The 25134-nt window shown below is 42.0% G+C and overlaps 1 long non-coding RNA gene across 1 annotated transcript; it reads right to left on the bottom strand.

Moving 5' to 3' along the window:
- Positions 1 to 127: 127 nt before the first annotated feature.
- Positions 128 to 20789, bottom strand: LOC309976427. The gene is made up of 3 exons (XR_014326989.1): positions 20758 to 20789; positions 2246 to 2356; positions 128 to 1097 (listed from the first exon to the last, which is right to left on the bottom strand). It is a non-coding gene; the product is annotated as an uncharacterized lncRNA (long non-coding RNA).
- Between the last annotated feature and the right edge of the window lie 4345 nt (positions 20790 to 25134).

Genomic DNA, 25134 nt, shown 5'->3' with positions numbered 1-25134 from the left:
TAGGGTGATGGAACACAAGCCATAACAAAAGTGGTTAAGTTCCTAACAGGATGTTGTTGATGTGAAAGGACAACAGGCCCCACCGCAGCCATCAACTTCCAGATATTATTTTGTACATTTCCTAAATTGGTGGAGAGGACACCCTCCACCCATCCCCCTGGAGATTCAGCCTTATTAATAAGAAGTTCAGCAAAAGGTTGAGGAAAAGACCAGTCCAAAACAGCTTCAGTAGTATGAGGAATTCGATGCCACACTGGTGTAGAATATTGGCATCGATGCCACGGAGGATATGACCATAAAGGTTCTGAGGGGTTAGAAAAGGGGGAAAATAGTTGTTGAATGCAGAGAGGTAAGTCCTTAGGAGGATCCTCTATAGCCTTAAAATAAGGAGTGGAGAGCCTCATAATATTCAAAATCCACTCCCTGTGAGACCACGTTTCATTCCAATACTGGAACTGATATGTATAAGAAGGCCTGGGTCCTACCGAAAGACATCCATGCCGGTATTGTTCGTGTTGGTGATACCAAAATGCAGGAATGGAAAAACAGACAGGGGCACGCAAAGAAAAGGCAGTATATGGAAAACAAGTTACAGTGAGAGGGGTAATAAAATCACTGCTTGGATAGCCAAGAAGGGAAGTATCGTTAACATAAACAGGAATTGAGGGATCATTTCATTCTACAGGGCGAAGTAATGGAGGATCAGGGCCATATGCCCAATAATTATCAGTATTACCCAAAACAACCTGACAAGAGATAATAGCCAACATAGCCACAAACAACGTTTGTGGGGACTTAGTCACTTGCTGCTGCATCAACATCTCCTCTGCCTTCTGGGTCCGTCGTTTCAATTGACCCCATGTTGGAGGGTTGGCCATCCACGTGGCACAGGAGAGACAACACTGATGAGCTTGGAGAGCTGGTTTCTCAGGAGGATTGGAAGTGTCGTTGAGCCGCATTCTCTTCATATGGTGGGGGAGAGAGTTCACCATCCGGTCCGGATCCGTATTGCAGAGGAGGGAATTCACCATCCATCTGGTCCGGATCCACAGAATCTCATGAGGCGCTCAGGTAACCAACGAGGATCCTTAGTGTCCCTAGGAAACATACAAACATGCCCTCATCCCCATATTAGGATAGGATCCTGGACCATTCCATTGATTAGTAAGAGGATCCTGCCAACGGACTTCAGCAAAAGGCAAGGCATGAGGATGCCAAAATCCTTCTGCAGCTGTCTGTCCTTGCTTATCTACGTTCAAAAAATTTAAAGTATATAAAGAATGTCGCAATAAATTGTGCGGGGTTGTGGTATATTCCTCCTTCTTTATTTTAAACCCCAAAGAAGATATATCTTCCCCCTGCTTAGAAGCTTGAAATAAAGCAGTTTGGAGTGGAGAAGAAAGACTCACAGGCAGAGAGGAAGTAGAAGAAACAGAAATAGACCCCTGATTTACTGAAGGGGACTCATCAGGAGCTTTTCCTGGCAAGGAAGAGCCAGAAGAATGCACAATAGGGGCTAGGGAAGCATCTTGAGTAACATCATGTAAATGTTTTACCCAAGTTAAAGCTTGGGCTAAAGCAGTAAATGAAGTTTTATCTAATATAGGAAAGTTTTCAGATTCCACAGGCACATTCTTAAGAGCTGCAAAAATGCCATCATCAAAATCAGGATTGTGATATCGTGCAGCCTCTTCCTGCAATTCAGTCTCATCCTCTGGGGATAGTTCATCCTCCTCCTCCAGGGACTCTGAAGATGGCATGGTCGCCAACAAGGGAGGTGCAGTAGGAGAAACAGGTTTCTCAGGCAAATTTTGTAACTGAGGAGCAGAAGGGAAGCAGCATAAAGACGCTGCTTTGAATAATTTCTGAAGCTCATGAGTTGGGTCAAGAGTCATGAGTTGGGTCAATCTCTTATCAAATTCCAAAGTGAAAAAGTATCTACAGGAACCTTAGAAGGTCCATAAAGGGAATTGGAAGTTTTCAATTGTTGACCTATTTTTTCCCATGTTTGAATATTAACAGTTCCTCCCTCCGGGAACCATGGAAAAAGTTCCTGCACAAAATGAAAAAAACGATCAAGCTGTTTATGCGTAACCTTAACACCCTGAGCAGATAACATAGAGTACAGTAGCTGAACGAAAAGTTGTCGTTCCTTAGATTCAGTCTGCCCCATTTTTACTCCTGATGAGAACAAAACAGAAAGAAAGGCTACATCTAAAATATCCCCCAGTACAATCCAACTTACCCTGTATATGTCTGTGCGTGAAATATTTCCAGGGTCCCTCTCAACAGCCCACGTACTCAGGTCCCTGTTCGGGCACCACTTGTCAGTCACTGTAAGACTGAGGAACAAGTCCTGAGAGCAGGTGAGGGGATTAAGAAGAGACAGGGTCAGGAGGGTGGTGTATAAACACACACACTTTATTTCTCATCAAACCTCTTTATATATTGCCGTAGACAATACATGTTTTTTGTGAAAATCACCAAACTGAATCATCAGACAGTATTTCCTTAGTGTTGAAGTTATAGTACAAAACAGTCTGCGAACCAGGATATAAACATGCATGAGAACAGACTGTGACTACCAAAGCATGCCAAGGAAAAACTATAGTTAGAGAAACCGCAAGCAACCTCATGGGCCAAGACTCATATCTTCTCTAATAACTCTCTCGGGTCCTGTCAATGATTAAGCAGGACTTTGCCATGCTTTAAGCTGCAAGAACTGTGTCAGCTTGCAGCTGGTTCCTGACAATTTTTGGCTGAGTTGGGTCTTTGTTTCTGGGCACGGGCTTTCTCTAGTTGTGGTGAGTGAGGGCTACTCTTCGTTGTGGTGCACAGGCTTCTCAACGTGGTGGCTTCTCTTGTTGCAGAGCACACGATCTAGGTGTGCAGGCTTCAGTAGTTGTGGCTCATGGGCTCTAGAGCGCAGGCTCAGTAGTTGTGGCACACAGGCTTAGTTGCTCCGTGGCATGTGGGATCTTCCTGAACCAGGGCTCGAACCCATGTCCCCTGCATTGGCAGGTGGATTCTTAACGACTGTGCCACCAGAGAAGCCCCAGTATGACCATTTTAACAATATTAATTCTTCCAATCCAAGAGCATGGGGTATCTTTCCATTTCTTTGAATCATTTTCAGTTTTCCTTCAGTTTTATAGTTTTCAGCATATAGATCTCTAACCTCCTTGGTTGTTTATTCCTAGGTATTTCTTTTTGATGTGATTTTAAAAGGGATTTTTTTTTACATACTCTGATATTTCACTGTTAGTGTAAAGAAATGCAACAAATTTCTGTATATTAATCTTGTATCCTGCTACCTTGCTAAATTGATTTATTAGTTATAGTTTTGGTGTGAAGTCTTTAGGGTTCTGTATACAGAGTATCATGTCATCTGCAAATAGTGACAATTTTACCTCTTCTCTTCCAATCTGGATATCTTTTACTTCTTTTTCTTGTCTGATTGCTGTGGCTATGAGTTCAACTACTATGTTGAATAGAAGTGGGGAGAGTGGGCATCTTTGTCTTGTTCCTGAATTTAGCAGGAAGACTTTCACTTTTTAGTGTTGAGTATTTTGTTGCTTGTGGGTTTGTCATAAATGGTTTTCATCATGTTGAAGTATTTTCACTCTATACCCACGTTGATGAGAGATAATTTTTTTATCATGAATGGATGTTGAATTTTGTCAAATGCATTTTCTGCATCTATTAAGATGATCATGTGCTTTATGTCTTTCCTTTTGTTAATGTGGTGTATAACACTGATTGATTTGCGTATGTTGAACCATCCTAGAATGATCCAACTTGATCATGGTGTATGATCCTTCTTATGTATTGTTAGATTTGGTTTGCTAATGTTTTGTTGAGTATTTCTGCATCTATATCAAAGATATTGACCTGAAATTTTCTTTTTTGTAGTGTCTTTGTCTGGTTTTAGTATCAGGGTGATGGTGGCTTCATAAAATGAATTTGGGAGTGTTCCCTCCTCTTCAGTCTTTTGGACAAGTTTGAGAAGGATAGGTATAAGTTCTTCTTTGTATGTTTGGTAGAATTCCTCAGTGAAGCCATCTGGCCCTGGACTTTTGTTTAGAGGGAGGTTGGTTCTTTTTTTTTAATTCTAGATATGATTTTACTTCTAGTCATCAGTTTTGTTCAAATTATCTGTTTCTTCTTGACTCTGTTTTGGCAGGCTCTGTGTTTCTAGAAACTTGTCCATTTCTTCTATCGTGCCCAATTTGTTGGCATATGACTGTTCATAGTATTCTCTTATGATTTTTTGTATTCCTATGACATCATTTATTTCTCCTCTTTCATTTCCTATTTTGTTTATTGATGTCCTCTCTATTTTGTTTTTGGTGAGCCTGCCTAGAGGTTTGTTCATTTTATCTTTAAAAAAAAAAACAGTTCCCGGTTTTATTGATCTTTTCTATTTTTGCTGATCTCCATTTTATTTATTTCCTCTCTAATTTTTATTATTTCCTTCCTTCTAATGACTTTGGGTTTTGTTGACTTTTCTAATTCTTTTCGTGGTAGGGAGGTTGTTTGAGACTTTTTTGTTTCTTGAGGAAGGCCTGTATCTCTTTGAACTTCCTTCTTATAACTACTTTTGCTATATCCCATACATTTTGTAAAGTTGTGTTTTCATTTTCATTTCTCTGAAGGTATTTTGATTTCATTGTTGACCCATTAGTTTTTTTAGTAGCATGTTGTTTAGTCTCCATCAGTTCATTATTTTCCTGTTTTTCTTTCTGTGGTTGATTTCTAGTTTCATACTGTTGTGGTCAGAAAAGGTGCTTGAAATAATTTCTATCCTCTTTAAATTTGTTGAGGCTTATTTTGTGACCTAGTATGTGGTCTATCCGAGAGAATGTTCCAAGTGCACTTGAAAAGAACATGTATTCTGCTGTTTTTGGATGGAATGTCCTACAGCTATCTGTTAAGTCCAACTGGTCTATTATGTCATTTAGGACCTCTGTTGCCTCTGATTTTTTTTTAAGGGAGGGAGGAAGAGAGGGAGGATGGATGGATACATGGATGGATAGAGGGATGGTGAGTGAGTGAATAGAGGGATGGATGGATGGATGATAGATAATAATAGTGAACTTTTAAAATTAATTAATATATGGCTGCATTGGGTCTTCATTGCTGCACACGGCTTTCTCTAGTTGTGGCGAGCAGGGGCTACTCTTCATTGTGGTGCACAGGCTGCTCATTGCAGTGGATTCTCTTGTTGTGGAGCACAGGCTCTAGGCACGTGAGCTCAGTAGTTGTGGTTCGTGGGCTCTAGAGCGCCGGCTCAGTAGTTGTGGCGCATGGGCTTAGTTGCTTCATGGCATGTGGGATACTCCTGGATCAGGGATTGACCTGTGTCCCCTTCATTGGCAGGCAGATTCTTAACCACTGCGCTGCCAAGGAAGTCCCTACTATATGTTTTTGATTTGTGGTAACTGTGGAGCTCAAGTATGTTGGCCCATAACTATATCTACTTGTGTTAAATTGATAGTCATACAAGTTCATGTTCTAAAATATCTACATTTTAAACTCCCCTCCCCCACATTTTGTGATTTTAATGTCCTATTTTACATATTTATGTTTATCCTTTTGCTGTTACTTGTAGTTATCACCTTTACAAAATTTTCTGACTTTTAAAATCTATCTACTGGCTCATTTAAGTGGTCTTCAATCCTTTTATATATTTGCTTTTCTTATTGTGGTTTTCCCTTTCCTATATATTCTTGCTTCTTGTCTATTTAGAGAAGACCCTTCAATATGTCTTACAGGGTAGGTTTAGTGTTGTTGAATTCTTTTAGTTTTTGCTTGTCTAAGAAATTCTTTCTCTCTCCTTCTATTCTAAATGATAATCTTGCTGGGTAGAGTATCCTAGATTGCAGGTTTTTTTCTCTCAGAACTTTGAATATATCATGCCCTTCCTTTCTGACCTGCAAAATTTCTACAGAGAAATCAGCTAATTGCCTATGGGGGTTCCCTTGTAACTGTTTTTCTCTTGCTGCCTTTAGAATCCTCTCTTTAACTTTTGGAATTTTAATTATGATATGTCTTGGTATTGGTCTGTTTCGGTTGTTTGGGACCCTCTGTGCTTCCTGTACCTGGATATCTGTTTCCTTCTTTAGGTTTGGGAAGTTTTCAGCCATAATTTCTTCAAATACATTTTCAACTCCCTTTTCTCCCCCTTCTCTTTCTGGAAACCCTATTATGCATAGGTTGGCAGGTTTTATATTATCCCATAAGTCCTGTATGTTACTTTAATTTTTTTTAATGTATCTTTCTGTCTGCTGTTCTGGATTGGGTGACTTCCATTATTCTGTCTTCCAGATCACTTATTCGTTCTTCTGTGTCATTTAGTCTGCTATTCATTACTTCTAGACTGTTTTTTATCTCAGCAATTAAATTGTCTATTTTTGATTGATTCATCTTTATAGTTTTTAGTTCCTTATTACAGTGATTTGACTTTATATTGGTAATCTTTCTTAATTCCTTTAGCATTTTTATTACCTCCATTTTGAACTCAGGGTCTAGTAGACTGGTGAGGTCTGTTTCATTATTTGTTTTTTCAGGGGATTTCTCTTATTCTTCTAACTAAGATTAATCCCTATGCTCTTTCACTTTACTTAACTTTCTCTGTTCTATGAATTTAGAAGAAAAAGTTATCCACTGTGCTCTTGAAGGGCTGTTTTTATGTGGGAGCATCCCTGTGTAGGCTCTGTGTCCAATATTTTTGGTGTGAGGGCTGTTTTTGGCATGGATGCCAGCCATGTGTTTCCTCAGAGTGTGGTGGCCATTATCCCCTTGATAGGGAGTGTGATTTGCATTGTGGTGCCTTGAGCCTGTTCTGGATGTGAGGTGGGACTTCCTCTTTACCCTGTGGCTGTCATCACCCTCTCCAGGGCTGGGTCTGCTCTCCAGTTGTTAGGGTAGAAGCCCTGAGGTCAAGTTCAATCAGGTTCCATTGCCCTTGAGTTCATGTCCTGCCCCAAAGGAAGTGATTGCTAAATCAGGTGAGGCCTGTGTGGTCACAGAGAACCTATGCATGCACTGCCTGAGTAGGCATCTGCTCACAAGCAGCCCATGGTCGTGTCTTTCTGTTTTGTTCATCCCAGATGTAGTGCAAGGCTGTGGTGTGCAGTAGACTGGGGCTGGGTGTCAGAATGTTGTGGCTGCAGGAATTGAGGTGGCTGTGTTGCTACCTGGCATCTGGTCTGACACTGTGGCAGACTTCTCTCAGGATCTGTCTGCCCCAGATCTGGCACTAGGTGCAGTGTGCAGTCGGTGGAGCCGGGGCGCCCTCACTGGGAAATGAATTGCTGGGTACTCTTGCCCAGGGCCAGTTTGCCTCAGTTTCAGCACTTAGCTGCTGTGCGTTCTTGTGGCAATGCCCAGTGAGTGTGCTGACAGTGTCTGATGCAGTTGGACCTGCTGCTGCCATTTGCATGCTTACAATAGGCTCTGCCACTAGAGCTGCCACTTCCTTCTACACACCGATAATGGGTTCCGTAGCTCCCCCTTGATCACACCCCAGGCCCTTCTGGCTGCTTCATTATAGCTAGATTGAGTCCTCACCCAGGGCCTCTCTTCCCAGGATTCAATGCTTAGCCACTCCTGTGGCCACCTGGTCTGCACATTGCAATGTCTGCCCAGCTAGCCCTGCTGCTCCCCTGTGCATGCAGTAACAACGGTCTCCATGGTTCTGCCTGGATCATGTCCTAGGCACCCTGATCTATCTCTGCATAGTTAGACTGAATCTTTGCCCTGACCTCATGCCAGGCTGTAGTAAGGAGTGAGCAGGTCCAAGGTATTTGCCCCTTCAGATTGGGAAGTGTGGCAAGGCAGCACACACTACTGCAAGTCTCTCTCTGCACGGATTGTTAGTGAGCCAGAACACACACACCACTCCTTGAGAGTAGAGTCTAGGCTTCTTCAATCCTTCTGTCTGTCTCAGTGGATTTCCCAGTAGGCAAGATGACTTGTCTCCTCTGTTCAGGACCCTAGGACTGGGATGCCCAGATTGTGAGTCAATATAATATGCTCCCTTTCCAGGGCAAGGGTCTACCCGCGTGGACCTTCTCTTCCTTACAAATCCCTCCCAGGGTGCCAGTCCTGACCTGATGCCTTTTTTCCCCCATCCTACCCAGTTACATGTTGATCTTTCTTGCCGCTTTGGTTGTATAGGAGATCTTTTGCCTGTTTCCAGTTAGTTTTCTGTGACAGCTGTTCCACATGTAGATGTATTCTTGATGTGTTTGTGGGAGGAGGTGAGCTCCACATCCTACTACTCTGCCATCTTGACCCTCCTTCCAGATCTCTTTTGGTTGCTCTTCATTTGCTTAGAATATCTTTTCCCATCATTTATCTTTGAGCCTATTTGTGACTTGGGTATAAAATGAATCACTTGTGAGCAGCATACAGTTGCATCAAGTTATCAAAAAATCCATACTGCTTCGTTTTTTAATTTGTAAGTTTATCTATATTTAAGGTGATTACTGATAACAAAGTTCTTCTGTTTTGCTATGTTTTCTATATGTCTTATATGATTTTTATTCAGTTCTTCTAATAATGCCTTTTCCAATGTAATTCTTATTCCCCCTTTCTTTTTCAGTATGTTTTTAAGGTAATTTATTGGTTGCAATTTGGGAATTAATAGTTAATGCCCTAAATTTATACCAATCTGTGAATTGATACCAAGTGTGAATTGATACCAACTTAGTTTAACGACACGTTAACTCTGCTGTTATCCAACTCCATCCCAAACTTTTATGTTGTAATTTCACGAATTACATCTTTATACATCATGTGCCCACTGACATAGATTTATAATTATTGTTGTATGCATTTGTCTTTTTAGTCATATAGAAAACAAAAAGAGAGTTACAAACCTGAAAAACAATGGTGATAGCTTTAATGTATACATCTATGTATTACCTTTGTCAATGATCATTATTTCTTTGTATTGCTTTGAGTTACTGTCTCATGTCAGTGAGACAGCCTTAAGAACTCCCTTTAGCATTTCTTGCAGTGCAGGTGTAGTAGACCTGAGCTCTCTTAGCATTTGTTTATCTGGAAATATATTAATTTTTCCTTCTTCTTTTTTTTTTTTTGCGGTACACGGGCCTCTCACTGTTGTGGCCTCTCCCGTTGTGGAGCACAGGCTCCGGACGTGCAGGCTCCGCGGCCATGGCTCACGGGCCTAGCCGCTCCACGTCATCTTCCAGGACCGGGGCACGAACCCATATCCCCTGCATCAGCAGGCGGACTCTCAACCACTGCACCACGAGGGAAGCCCTTTCCTTCATTTTTGAAGGAGTGGTTTGCCAATATAGAATTCCTGGTTGACAGTTTTGGTTGTTGATTTTGTTCCACACCTCCCCCAGCATTTTAAATATTTCCTCCCACTGCCTTCTGACCCCCATGGTTTCTGATGAGAAATCAGCTGTTAATCTTACTAAGGATCCCTTGTTTGTGACAAGTCTCTATCTTGGCTACTCTCAAGACTTTTCTCTTTGTTTTTCGAGAATTTTAGTATACTGCATCTCAGTGGGGATCTGAGTTTACCTTGCTTGGAGTTCATTAAGCTTCTTGGAGCTGTAGTTTCATGTCTTTCATCTAATTTGGGACATCCACTTTGGCTCACTGGTTGTTGACTAGGAGCTCACCTGAGGCAGTTGCCAGGAACATCTATATACAGCCTCTGTGTGGCTTCAATTTCTCACAGTATAGTGGCTGGGTTCCAATATGAAGCATCCCAAGAGTGAGTATTCCAAGATAACTAGGCAGAAGCACCGGCTTCTTATGACCTAGCCTTAGAAGCCACAGAACATTACTTCTGCCATATTCAATTGGTCAAGCTAACCACTAAGATCATCCTAGATTCAAGAAGTGAGGAATCAGATATCTCCCCACAATGGGAAAACATTGAACGATTTGTGGCCCATTTTTAATCCACCATAAATATCCTGTTGATTACAAAAGAAAGAGTCAAGTTTCCAGAGCAAGCAAATGACAGAGAAGAGCTGTCAAGGATAGGTCTCCCATTTCCTGCATGGGAAGGGCAGGGATTTGGGAGTGTCCCACTTGTATCAGTAGAAGGAAAAGCCCTACATGAAAGACAGAGATACAAGGAACTCAGAAGTGAAAAGGAATAAAGACCCTGCCTCCTCAGGATAAGAGAAAAAGGTGCTCCCTCAATGATGTTCCTTGGAATGCGAATGGTACAGAAACGTAATTTGATTGAATTCAAGGACTAGTCATTGGGGCGAAAGAAACCTCCAATAAAGTAGGACTAAATGGGACCTTTCTTAATTATATGTAACATACACAGCAAAACCCCATGGCAAAATGTAGTTCATAATGAAGAAACTAGTCAATCCTTTTAAACATAGGTTACAAGAAAAGACTGACTGGTACCACTTCCATTGTTTAACATATTACTGGAATTCCTAAACAATGATCTAAGATGACAAAAATAAGATGTGTGAGGACTGAAAAGGAAGGAATAAAACTCAATATTTGAGAACATTAAGATTCATTTACTTAGAAAATCCACCCAAGTGAACATGTAAACTATTGGACAACTGTGACAGTTTGGCTAGTCTGCTAGATTCAAGATCATTTTATTAGAAACAATAAAATTTCTCCACACTAGCAATGACTATTTAAGAATTAACACAGAACACACAAGACCACTATGGAAAAACCTTTAAACTCTTAAAGGGGAAGTTTTGAATAAATGTAAAGATATTCCATGTTCTTGGATCAGATGACTTAGCAAAATAAAAATATCAAATTTCTCCAAATTTATATATAAATTCAATGAGATTCCAAATAAAATCCCAGTGGGATTTTTTGAGCTATCTCATAATCTTATTCTAAAATCTACTTAAGGATTTCCCTGGTGGCGCAGTGGTTAAGAATCTGCCTGCCATGCAGGGGACAGGTTTTTGATCCCTGGTGTGGGAAGATCACACATGCCACAGAGCAACTAAGCCAGTGCGCCACAACTACTGAGCCTGCGCTCTAGAGCCCGTGAGTCACAACTACTGAGCCCATGCACCTAGAGCCCATGCTCCGCAACAAGAGAAGCCACCACAATGAGAAGCATGTGCACCGCAATGAAGAGTAGCCCCTACTCGCTGCAACTAGAGAAAGCCTGTATGCAGCAACAAAGACCCAATGCAGCCAAAAATAAAGAAATAAAAAATAAAATGAATTAAAAAAAAACAACTTAAGGTAGTTTTGGGAACCCCTCAGACTTGGAATTGGTGTCAGAAGTGAGAGCAATTTTGTGTGGACTCTTCCCTCTAGTTGTTAACTTTCCCATAGACCAATGGAAGTAAGTAGAGAAATACACACACACACACACACACACACACACACACACATATATATACACTCTTTAGTAGTGAGGAAATGATAAACTATTAGAAAATTATATTAGGAAAGTAGCTCATTACATGAGAAAAATGTAAGTGGGTTCTGACCATAACTCCTATACAAATAAGGATTCTAGGTGGAATAAAAACCTAATTGTGAAAGATAAATGGGAGAAAAATCCTGTAGAATATATTTGTGACTTCAGTTGGGGAGACCTTAAAACAAAATCCAAGGAAGCACAAATTATAGGTAAAAAAGAATTTCAACGATGTCTTACACTATACCAAAATTAATGTTTATTAAGCAAAGGACCCCAAAGTTACCAGAAAAAAATGATAGGCTGAAAGAAGATATTTGCAACATCTAGCACTAACATGCAACTATCATCTAGACTATCAACTAGAATATGCTACTAAACTATACAAATCAAAAAGAAAAAAGTATATACCTCCAAGAAAAAGATATGAAGTCGTTTTACCGACTGGGAAAACCAAATATTTAACAAGTCAAAGAAACAATGTTCAAACTTTTCAATAGTCAGATAAACAAAATTTAGACAAGATACCAATTTATACATAGCTGACTGTGAAAATCAGAAAGCTGGATAATGCCAAGTGTTGGTAGTGGTGTGGTGAAAGAGGAACACTTACACACTACTAGCAGGAATATACAGTTGTAGTGGAGAGTGACCTGGCAGTTCTTAGTCAAATTAAGTATGAGTGAACCCTATGATACACCAATCTCATTCTCTGGGGTATATATCTCAGAGAAAATTTCACATTTCTGTAAGATATGTATAAGAATTTTAATCATAGTCTTTTTTGTTATGCTGTTGGAGGGGTGGAGTTTGTTGGAGGAATTAGAGGCAATCTAGTATCGCTCACTCAGGGAATAGCCAAATAAAATCAGGTGGAATATTATGGAGCAGTACAAACAAAAGAACTAGCTGTGGTTTTGCTGAGTGAAAAAAGTTTTAAAAAGTCTATTGCGCCACATTGCTTATGTAAATTAAAAATAAAAGCAACAAAAAATGGGGCTTCCCTGGTGGCACAGCAGTTAAGAATCTGCCTGCCAATGCAGGGGACACATGCTTGATCCCTGGTCTGGGAAGATCCCACATGCCGCGGAGCAACTAAGCCCCTGCACAACTACTGAGCCTGCGCTCTAGAGCCCGTGAGCCACAACTACTGAAGCCCATGCACCGTACAGCCCATGCTGTGCAACAAGAGAAGCCACCACAATGAGAGGCCCGTGCACCACAACGAAGAGTAGCCCCCACTCGCTGCAATTAGACCCAACACAGCCAAAAATAAATAAAATTTAAAAAATTAAAAAGCAACAAAAACCAATAACATTTGTCTTTTATTTTTTCACAAGGAGACAAACTTAAGGACGTGGTGAGTTTGAACGGATTAGAGATAGGGATAAAAGGGAGTTATGTAAAAATTACATTAAAATAATTGTAGTAAAAGTTACACCTGTGTATTTTTTTAATATGTTACAAACAGCATGTATAATTTCAAAGAAGTTATTTTAAATGGAAAAAGTCACTCTGATAAATGTTTTAAAGACAACAGAACGCTTTGGGAGAGCAGAAGAAAGTACGTGACATAGCCCTGGGGTGGGCATGAAGCCTTCCCTGAATAAATATAGACAGATTAAATAAACCCCATAAAAACTGGGAATACAGTAACAGATATTTTGATTTTAGGTAAAGGGAACCTCATGTGTAGTATCATAGAAGTGGCAGAATGAGTAGGGATTATGCAGACTGCAAGAAAATCATATGGAGTCCAGAGAGATTAGTTTAGGTAATCAGAGGCCAGATGATGAAGCATTTCATGCAGAAAAGATCAGGCATTTTCCACTGGATAAAGGGAAACAATAATAGCTTTAAGCTGGAAAGTGACTGTTGTGGATAGATTTTGGCACCATGAGGTAGGAATGCTGCTGTAACAAATGCCAAAAAAAAAAAAAAAAGTGGTTATGGCTTTGGAACTGGGTGATGGGTAGAGGCTGAAGGAGTTTTGAGGCGTACGTATGAAAAAACCTACGGACTTCCCTGATGGCGCAGAGGTTAAGAATCCGCCTGCCAATGCAGGGGACGTGGGTTTGAGCCCTGGTCTCTGAAAATCCCACATGCTGAGGAGCAACTAAGCCCGTGCACCACAACTACTGAGCCTGCAGTCTAGAGCCCATAAGCCACAACTGAGCCCGTGTGCCACAGCCACTGAAGCCCGCGGGCCTAGGGCCCATGCTCCGCAACAAAGAGAAGCCACGGCAATGAGAAGCCCGCGCACGGCAACGAAGAGTAACCCCTGCTCGCCACAACTAGAGAAAGCCCATGTGCAGCAATGAAGACCCAATGCAGCCAAAAATAAATAAATAAATAAATTTAGAAAAGAAAAAAGCCTAGATTGCATTACTGGGACTGTTCGTAGAAATACAGATGTTAAAGGTAATTTTGGTGAGCTCACAGATGGAAATTGTGAACATACTCTTGGAAACTGGAAGAAAAGTGATCCTTGTTAGAAAGTGACAAAGAACTTGGCAGAACTGTGTTCTAGTGTTTTGTGGAAATTAGTGACAACTTTGGATTAAGCTAGGGAGATTTCTAAGCAAAGTGTTGAAGGTGTAGCCTGGTTTCTTAATGTTTATTATAAAATGAGGGAGGAGAGGAAGATAAATTGAAGGAAACTTTTTTTTTTTTTTTTGCGGTACGCGGGCCTCTCACAGCTGTGGCCGCTCCCGTTGCGGAGCACAGGCTCAGGACGCGCAGGCTCAGCGGCCATGGCTTACGGGCCCAGCCGCTCTGCAGCATGTGGGATCTTCCCGGACCAGGGCACGAACCCGCGTCCCCTGCATCGGCAGGCGGACTCTCAACCACTGCACCACCAGGGAAGCCCCTTGAAGGAACTTTTAAGCAAAAACGAACCAGATCTTGAAGATTTGGAAAATTCTCAGCCTATTCACGTTGCAAAAAATGAGAAAATGTGCTCTGGCAAGAACACCAAGAGTGTGGCTGGACAGTCACTCCATAAAGAGATTACCAATGAGTTTAATCAGCCATCTCAGCTGGAGCCAGGAAGAGAGATGAGATTATAGCAGCAGAAAAAGTGCCAGCTGGGACTAAAGGGGGACAGAAAATAGGATAGAATGAAGTCTGTTTTACTTCTAAGATTTCACAGGACAGACGGGTCAACAGAGCTATCTGAATTTGGACATGCATTATCCCTCAAGAAAAGGGCGGAGTGAGGACCTAGTTTGAGATGGCAACATAGAAGAATCCTGAACTCATCACCTTCTCCCGCAGACACAATGAATCTACAGCTACATACAGAACAATTCCCTCTGAAAGAAATCCAAAAATTAGTTGAGGAACTCCCATGTATTGGGTAAACAAGGAAAAAATCCCCATCAAAACAGGTAGGAGATAGAGGGGTGGGATAGGGAGGGTGGGTGGGAGGGAGACACAAGAGGGAAGAGATATGGGGATATATGTATATGTATAGCTGATTCACTTTGTTATAAAGCACAAACTAACACACCATTGTAAAGCAATTATACTCCAATAAAGATGTTAAATAAATAAATAAAATTTAAAAAACCAAACCGGTAGGGAGAGGCTGAGAGGCAGTCTCACCATAAACCCCACCCTTGGCACGGCAACCTACAATTGGGAGGAAACTCACAACTCTGAGCTTCTCCCTGAGGAGCAAAGGATTTGAACCCCACATCTGGAACCGCAACTTTTAAGACCTGTACCTGAGATAAGCCACCAAAACCCCTGGCTTTGAAAGCCAATAGTATTTGCATCCACAAGACCCACAGGATAGGACAAACTGAGAAACAGTTCTTAAAGGGCTCCAGCAGACTCACCTGGCTATCCTCCCAGGGCCCAGCACAGAGGCAGCCTAACTGAGACAGGAGGGAAAGGGGTAGGACACAAATGCTAGATAATGAAGAAGGGGCACGGCTGTTGGGATGCGATAAAGACTATCTGGAACCAGCTGAAACCAAGATGGCTTTGAGAATAGTCCGGTCATTGACCTTTAGCTCATTATACCTTCATTGTAAAACAAAAAATCACTTCCTCTTACGCCAGCTCCGAGGAGGACCGTAAAAGACCAAAACGTGAACAGTGGTCCAATTCCTGGGATATCCCCACCCTACACCAAAATAGTAAAAATATTCCTCCCACTCATTAGCCTACGAAATTAACCCATAAAAACCTATGACCCCATGCCCAAGGGCCACTCTCACTTTCTGAGACAGTCTACATTCTGCCTATGGAATGTGTATCTCTCTAAATAAACCTGCTTTCCCTTTACTCTGACTTGCTCTTGAATTCTTTCCTGTGTGAAGCCAAGGACTCTCACTTTCTGGTCTGTCCTAAGGACTCCTGAAGGTCCCAGGTCATGACATTTCCCTCTCCTGCAACAAAATGAGCACCCAACTATCTATGAAAGAAGTGAATTTGCAAAGTTTTAGCCTGAGGAGCAGGTACCTAATTTAACACACATCTAGGTGCCTACTGAAATACTCTCCAAAAACCACAGAGGCCAGCAGGTGCCATCTTTGCATTCTTCCTCCATCTTGCTCCAGGTCACCAGTATCTCCTGGAAAGGAGTTTATGCTCATGCCTGGGAGCCCAGTTTTTGTGGGTGCCACCCAGGGCACATCCCTTGGTTGCCTGGCTCTGGTGACCAGCAGGGCTTATGTTCCCAGGTCCCACAGGACTGTAATAAATGGAGAAAGAGGGTTTTTTTGTTTTGTTTTTTTTTTACTAGCTACCCATCCCAGGGCTCAGCAGAGAGGTAGCAGACTGAAATGCCCAGTCTTCCTGTGAAAGAGGCCTATTAGCTTATCTTCACAGCTGTGGGCTGAGGGCCCAGCTTCTAATTAAACACATATCTAAGGGCTGAGTGTAATCCTCTCCAGAGATCTGGGAAGGCAGGCACGATCTTCATGCTCTCCCTCAGTCTCCCTCCAGGTTGCCTGTATCTCCCAGAATGGAGCTTGTGCACACATCTGGTGCTCTGATTTTTGATGGCTGCAGCACAGGGTACACCCCTTCATTGCCTGGCTCTCGTGGCCAGCACGGCTTAAGTTTGCCAATCGGACTGGACTGTAACAAACAGAGAAATGTAACTGGGCAGGACCCTGTGAGGCCTTCCCAGAATAGACCCCCACCCATGTCATCCTCCTGCCTTTTGTCTACAGAAAAACTTCAGTCAAAGAATAAATTTAATCAAAGAAGTGAGAAAATGCAGAAAGGAAAACAGTCAAGCAAGACAAAAATAATACTTTAGCCATTGAAGTCAAGGACCTTTAGTTCTTCCTCAAGGGCTATAAATGATATTCTGAGCCATGTCCTTTGAGCTGTTTTGCAGATACTGAAACCCCCATCACGTGGAAGAAGTTAACTGTATGCTGCCCACAAGCATGTAGACCCCAGACTGGTTGGAACCAGAAGGTTGATGATGCTGACTCCCCATTACCTCACCACCAACCAATCAGAAGAATGTCCATGAGTTGATCACACACACCACAAACTCCCTCCCTCACCCTGTCTTTATAAACCTTTCCCTGAAAGCCCTCAGGGAGTTCAGGTCTTTTAAGTACTAGCTGCCCTGGACTCCTTGCTTGGCGCCCTGCAATAAATGCTGCACTTTCCTTCAGCACAACCCAGTGTCAGCAGATTGGCTTCACCACACACAAGCAAGCAGACCCAAGTTTGGTTCGGTAACAGAAACAGTTCTTACCTGGCTGCTCTTAAAAGAAACAGCACAGATGTAGCAGCATGAAACACACCCCCAGGCTTTCTGTGAAAGAGGCCTATTTGCTTATCTTAAAGCTTCAGCCTCAGGGGCAGGCTTCTAACTTAACACATATCTAGAGGTCTACTGAAATACTCTCCAAAGATCAGAAAGGCTGGCAGGTACCAACTTTGCACTAGCCCTCTGCCTCACTCCATGTCGCTGGTATCTCCCAGAAGGGAGCCTGTGCACACGTCTGGAGTCCCAGATTTTGTGGCTGCTGCCCAGGGGATGCCCCTTGATTACCTGGCTCTGGTGGCCAGCAGGGCTTATATTCACAGGTTGTATAGGATTGTAGCAAAAGAAGAAAAAATGTTCATAACAAGCTACACCCTGCTCCTCCCAACAATGGAGAGGTAGCTGACTGAAAAAGCCCAGTCTTTCTGTGAAAGAGAAACCATAAATTACTCAGCAATGCATTCACTGTAGGGCACTGATTTAGGGCAAGATTATTGCAAACACCTTTGTCAGTTCTTATAGTCTTGGGATTCTAGTCCAGGGGTTCTTGAGACTTTGGGAGTTGTTATGGACTGAATGTTTGTGTCTTCCCAAAATTCTTATGTTGAAATCTAACCCTCAATATGATGGTATTTGGAGGTGGGACCTTTGGGAGATTATTAGGTCATCAGGATAGAGACCTCATAAATGGGATGAAGGCGATGAAGGGACCAGAGCGCCCTCTTTGGGCCACATGAGAATACAAGGAGAAGCTAACAGTCTGTAACCTGGAAGATGGTTCTCACCAGAACTCAACCATGCTAGCTAGCACCCTGATGTGACTTCCAACCTCCAGAACTAAGAAATGTTTTTGTAAGCCACCTAGTTTATGGTATTTTATTATACCAGCCTGAGCTAGGACACGGGTTATTTCTCTGGGAATTAAGTCAAATTTTTAAAATCTGATCCCTAGAAAAATACACATAGGCCCCAATATGCAACTCCATACATACTTCTGAGAGTTCAAGGACCTCTGGGAACCTGTCCAAGGAATCCCCAAATTTCAGGTAAGCAGATCAGCTCCTGACTTGTAACAGTCCATTGGGCCACACTACACCCTGATGACAGCTGGTAAAGCTGACTCAGAGTTCCACATACACGGTCATTACTCGAACTGCATCAACTTTAAACTGGACCCTTCAGGAATAACAATGACCCTGTGCTTCATCTCTTATCATTTCCCTGCCCAAACCCCTACCCCGTTGACCCACATCTCTGTGTTAAAGTCCTCAATCAAAAACCTTCTTTTAAAGTCCTCCTAAAGAAGGTGGTCCCCGTCAGGTCTCTCAGGACTATCTCTTCTTTGGCCTTAAAAACTACTATTTATGAGGTAGGTAATGTTACTGTATTTCACCAAACTGAAGACGCCATTGGTTGAAAAAAAGGCATCCCCAATTCAGGAATGTTAAAATGCAAAGAGAATGTATCAGTCTTAAGAGTTTTACAGAGTCATCTGTTGGTAAACAGCTGCTGCACAAACTACCTTCCAAAATGACCTATTCAAAACCTGGGACACCCGCCCTTCCCCAGTTTCCCCCAATCTTGAAATGAAAGGGTTCATTTCAGATTTAAAAGGGTCCTTCTAATGCCTTGCTCCATCCCTGGTCTATGTCTTTCTGGCAGTGCCTGTGCCTCATGTGCTGGTAAATATTCCACATGACAACGTAAGTTACAAAGATTTTCAGTTCTCTCCAAGATGTGTATTTCTGCATCATCAGGGTTATGGGGAGCACAAAGTTCCCTGGATGGGTGGAATTAGTTTCCTGAATAAATACATGAAGAGAGGGTGGGGGGAGCAGGGATGATAAGAGTAAGAATTGGGTAAATTGAGAACATATCTTCAGCCCTCTCATCCCTAAGGATGCAAGGAACTGAGGACCAATTGCTCATAGAAACCTGTTAGGATAGCAAACTTTAGACAAAATGTCGTGCATAAGTCATGATAAACAAGATGGTGTTAGAAGAGAGAGGGAATATACCAACTCATCTGGGCCATGGCTTTAAGGCTTAAATGGTACAAACATCTCCGTTCAGGCTCTTCTGGTGGGGAGTACAGAGTCCTGTAGGTCTGGAGGAGGAAAAAGGAGATAGAAGGCTGCAGGCCTGTCTTGCAGCTTCCAAACACACAATTTGAAACTCACCCCACTTCCTTCTCTGGCCCCCGATAACACATGAAGATTCTTCAACCCCCAAAAACCCTCAAAAGCTGGAGTTGAGTCCCTTAGACACCAAGGTGCAGCCTGCATCCTTGACAAAATGGCTGCATTTTGCCACAGAACTTGCCTTACGTTCAATGGGATGGAGTTCACAACTTTCTCTCCTGAACAGGGCAAGTACACACCAGAGATGTTCAAACGATGTGTTTAAATCACCTTAATAATTCTAATAACAATAATGATATCAACAATACTAGCAACTAGGTAAGAACTTGTATATATTATCTCATTTGATTCTCAAAAAAGGAAAGAATAAAAAACAAAAGTGCAATGTTAAGTATTTCCCCCCGTTTTACAGATGATGGAAACCAGGTTAACATAACACATCCAAAATGACATGGTTTGGAGGTGATGGAGCCCAGAGTAGAATATAGGTTTCTCTGACTCCCAAACTAGCCCTCGTTAGGTAAGAGAAAGTGCGGCCTTGAGGTGCATAAACTCCAGCTGTCTTCTCTTGGCTATATGGGGCCACATCTGTGAATTCACATTACAAGACCGAGTCTGCAACTCAGGAGAATCTCTGTGCTTGGAAGCTTCAAACTGAAACTCAAATTCCTGTCTTCTCTCCTAGAGGTCATTTTCCCAGGGATTCTCTAAGGCTATTGCGGAAAAGGAGGAAGAAGCAGGAGGGATTCACAGCTGTAGGCATCAGAGACCCTAGAAAAGACCCATGGCCCGGGAGAGCCATGATCGTGCTTCATAAATTGGTACTCATATCTCCGCTTGAGCCCACTTTTAGGCGAGGCACTACAGGGAAGAGGAATGCAGAAAGGCAAGGCTCAGGCCTTTCCTCCAAGGAAGCCAGATTCTCAGTCACTCACCCTATCTGTTTTGGGAGAGGCAGCCATATCTGAGGCAGAGAGAAAGGAAACGCTTCACGAACTTCACGAACACCAAGGAATCACTGGGTTACTAAGGGTTACCCTCGGCGGCAGCCACACAAAAGCTGTCGCACGCTCACACTGGCACTGCCACACAGGGTCACAGAGTCTCACCAACGTGGTGACACAGCGTCAGAGTCACACAGGCTGCAACAATCTCCCCTTAATCACAGACCCATGGTAACGCCCTACACCAGATCATGCGTAGGCCCCACAAACACGCTATTATGACATCACACACGCAACCCTAGTAGCAACACAAGACAAAAAGACACACACTGACACACACACTCGAAGGAGCAGCCTGGTAGACACACCGACGAACGCACGCCAACAAACCGGACGTACATGTCTCGCGCGGACAAAGACCGAGAGACAGCACCTCCTCGGCCCGCACAGGCTGGCCCCTCTGGAGCTTCAGGTCGCACCGCTTAGCGCCCCAGAGCCGGACGGAAACACACTTACCTGCCTCACGCTGAGAAACGCTAGCCACCGACGCCGCTACGTCACCAGACTGAATCGGGCCGCAGTGGCCCCTGGGAAATGTAGTTGGAGCGGGGTTGGGGGGGCGGGGAGAAGGCTGGAAACGCTCAGGTGCGAAGGGCTCTGGGGCTTGTAGTTTAGGAGGGAGACGCCGGTGCTCGGAGAGCTGTAACGCGCGCGAGGGGCGGCCCCGGATACGCCCCAGAGCCAAAGAAAGCCCCGACCCGTCCTCTGATCCGCTGGAAGAACGAGGGCTGGGGTCCCAAGTGGTGCCCTTGCACAGACAAGGGGCATTGCAGGGAGGGGTGGGACGGAAGGGACTGAAATCAGAAGTGGAAAGGAATAAGCTCCGTTCGGGGGAGTGGAGGAGGTGAGGGGAGGGTGAGTAGGGGTGAGACCGGAAGGAAGGAGTCAAGCCCCAGAGGTGGGAGGATTTTCCTAGGGGAGGAGCGCTCAGGTGATGCTTGTCCAGGGGGACTAACAGGCCAAGGAGCTAAAAGCTCACGTTAATTTTGGTAGCTCACTGCATTATAACCGGGCTCAGAGTTGAAAGATATACTTTGAGAGGCTCGTTTTTCCTGGTATCGTTGTTTGTCTCAGGCCAAGCAGAGCAGGAGAAAAAGACTTGTGAGGGCTGCGGAAACAACGAGAATGTCTTCTTGGGTGAGGCGGCTCTTGTCTCCCAAATAGGAAGGAAACCCTTGAGGAAACACTATGCCAGGGCAACCCATAATGCAGGTACAGTCTTTCATGGGTGCTGGACTCCTGGGGGGTTGGTGGAGGGGGTCTTCCAGCACCAGGGCCTGGGGGCTTCCAGCACCAGGGCCCACCAACCTTTATTTACCCCAGGTGCCTCCCAAGGCAAGGCAATATCTTCCTTTGGCCAACACCCATTATATGCTCAACTTTTCTACAAGAATTAAAGGTATTCAGTGTATATCTTGGGGCCAGAATAAGCTAAATACCTGGATGGATAGGAGAGAAAGGATTTTCCCCTTTATGACACTGAAGAGGAGGGGCTAGCAAAAGGGACCAAGAAGAAATGGTGCAGATCATGGTGCTTCCCAACCTTTATCATGGCACAAACAGAAAATGGTAATATTTGTATGGCACACTGGAGTTGTATAAGTTAGGGTGTAGATTATGCTGATATAATAAAGACCCCAAAACACTGTGACCTAAATATCATACATTTCTCCCTCATGTAAGAGTCTAAGGGTGAGCAGTCCAGGACTGGTGGGATAGCTCTGCCTTCCTGAACAAGTAGTTTCCATCTTTGGGGCAAAGGTGAGTATTAAAATTCTCAGTATCTCCCAGCAAATAGGGTAGAGGAAGGGCAGATAAAGCAGGCACAGAAATGATAATCATCCCTTTTGCTCACATCTCATTGGTTGGGTAAGATGGACTTCTTAAAAATAAAAATTAACTTTTGTGCATCAAAAGACATTATCAAGAAAGTGAAAAGATAACCGACAGAAAGGGAGAATATTTGCAAATTATGTATAGGATAAGGGTCTAGTATCCAATATATATAAATAACTTTTTATGACTCAACAACAAAAAGACAAACAACCCAATTAAAATTTGGGCAAAAGACTTGAATAGACATTTCTCCAAAGAAGATATACAAATGGCCAACAAGCACACAAAACGATGCTTAACATCATTAGTCATTAGGGAAATGCAAATCAAAACCACACGAAGTGCCACTTCACATCCACTACGATGGCTATAATTCTTAAAAAAGGAAAATAAGTGTTAGTGAGGATGTGTAAAAACTGGAAACCTTGTATACTGCTAGTGGGAATGTAAAATGCTTCAGCTACTGTAGACAGCAATTTGGCAGTTCCTCCAAAAGTTAAGCACAGAATTACCATATGATTCAACAATTCCACTTCTAGGTATATACCCAAAGAACTGAAAACAAGTACAAGTACACACATGTTCACAGCAGCACTATTCACAATAGCCAAAAGGTGTAAATATACCAAACATCCAACAATGCACAGATAAACAAAATGTGGTACATACATACAGTGGAATATTAGTCAACCATAAAAAACTGAAGTACAAATAATGCTTACATGGATGAACCTGCAAAACATTATGCTAAGGAAGCCATATACAAAATGTCACATATTGCATGATTCCATTTATGTGAAATATCCAAAACAAATAAATCCATAGAGATAGAATGCAGATTAGTGGTTGCCTTAGTGGGGCTGAAGGGAGAATGAGGAGAAACTGCTTAATGGGTAAGGGATTTACTTTGGAATGATGAAAATGTTTTGGAACTAGACAGGTGGTGGATGAATAGCATTGTGAATGTACTAACTACTACTAAATTGTTCACTTAAAAATGGCTATTTTCATATTATGTAAATTTCACTTCAACAATTTTTTTAATGTGAATGGTGTAAACACTACAATTAAACAGCAGAGACTTGCAGACTGAGTTTTAAAAACAATACCCAATTGTATGCTCTTCACGAGAAACGCATTTTAAATAGAAAGACACAAATAGATTAAAAGTAAAAGGATGGGAAAAGATATGCTATGCTAAGACTAATTAAAAGAAAGCTAGAGTGGGTATATTAATATCAGATAAAGTAGGTTTGGGAGCAAAGAATATTGCCAGGGACTAAGAAGTTCATTTTGTAATGATACGGGGATATATTAGTTAAGAGTACATAATCCCAAAGGTTTAGGCATTTAACACAAGAACTTCAAAACACATAAAGCAAAAGCTTATAGAACCAGAAAAGAAAAACAGACAAATTCACAATTATAGCCAGAGATGGCAAAACCCTCTTTCTGAAAACAATTGACAAGAGATAGTAGACCTAATATAACAGGTATTAAAAGAATAGAAAATACATAAATGTACCAAACTACATCTGTTTATTTAGTATATGCTTGAGTTGACATTTACAATAAGTGGGAAAGGTGGATTATTTGTAAATGATGCTGAGAAATGGGGTAGCCATATTGGGGTAAAATGAGATTCTTACAAAAAACTTAAAATGTAAAAAAAATGAAAGCACAGAAGTAAAGGAGAAATCATGTGAAACATTTTAAATTGTCTCAAGATGTAGGCCTTTTAAATATGAATCTAAACTTAAGAGCCTTAAAAGAAAATATTGGCAAATTAAAAATCAATTTTGCATGGCAAAAGAGGACTGTAAGCAAATTCAAAAAACAAATAATACACTGGAAAAAAATTGCAAATCACATCATAAGGAGCTAACTTCCCTACTATATAGGTAAAAGGTCACTTTCCAATTGAATATTGGGCAAGAAATATAGACAACTCACAGAAAAGAAGCTCAAACCCATTCATAATAAGAAAAAAGCAAATAAAAACTACACTGGGATATGATTTCCCACTTATCAGATTGATAAAGATCCAGTAGTTTAATGGTTTGCCCTAACAGATGAGAAATTTATACTCAAAAGCTCAAAATACATATACTTTCTGAATATACATGTAACAGTTATAAAAATTGATTACATATGAGGCTATAAAGGAAGACTCATTCAATTCCAAACAATTAATATAAACCTCTAATGTAATAGCATTAGAAACAAATAACAAAAAGATAGCCAATAATTGTGAGTTAAAGAGGAACCCCTAAAATAAATTACAAAACGTGGAAATGCATATGCAACAGGGTAGGACAGAATACAACAATGAAAACGCTAAATGCCAAAACTATAGGACACAACTTATGTAGTAGAGGGAAACATACAACTTAAGTACATTTTCAGGGAAAACAAAATTTTCAATTCAAAAATGTAGATTTGGAATATACAATGGAATATTACTCAGCCATAAAAAGAAATTAAATTGAGTTATTTGTAGTGAGGTGGGTGGACCTAGAGTCTGTCATACAGAGTGAAGTGAGAGAGAGAAAAACAAATATCGTATGCTAACACACATATATATATATATATGGAATCTAAAAAAAAAATGCTTCTGAAGAAGCTAGGGGCAGGACAGGAATAAAGATGCAGATGTAGAGAATGGACTTGAGGACATAGGGAGTGGGAAGGGTAAGCTGGGACGAAGTGAGAAAGTGGCATGGACATATATACACTACCAAATGTAAAACAGATAGCTAGTGGGAAGCAGCCGCATAGCACAGGGAGATCAGCTTGGTGCTTTGTGACCACGTAGAGGGGTGGGATAGGGAGGGTGGCAGGGAGACATAAGAGGGAGGAGATATGGGGAGATATATATATATATATATATATATATATATATATATATATATATATATATATATATATCTGATTCACTTCGTTATAAAGCAGAAACTAACACACCATTGTAAAGCAATTATACTCCAATAAAGATTT

This window comes from Leucopleurus acutus (genome assembly GCF_964270905.1).
Source record: "Leucopleurus acutus genome assembly, chromosome: 20".
Lineage (NCBI taxonomy): Eukaryota > Metazoa > Chordata > Mammalia > Artiodactyla > Delphinidae > Leucopleurus > Leucopleurus acutus.
The sequence above is the reverse complement of the archived record's forward strand: the minus strand, read 5'-3'. Positions and strand labels throughout refer to the sequence as shown.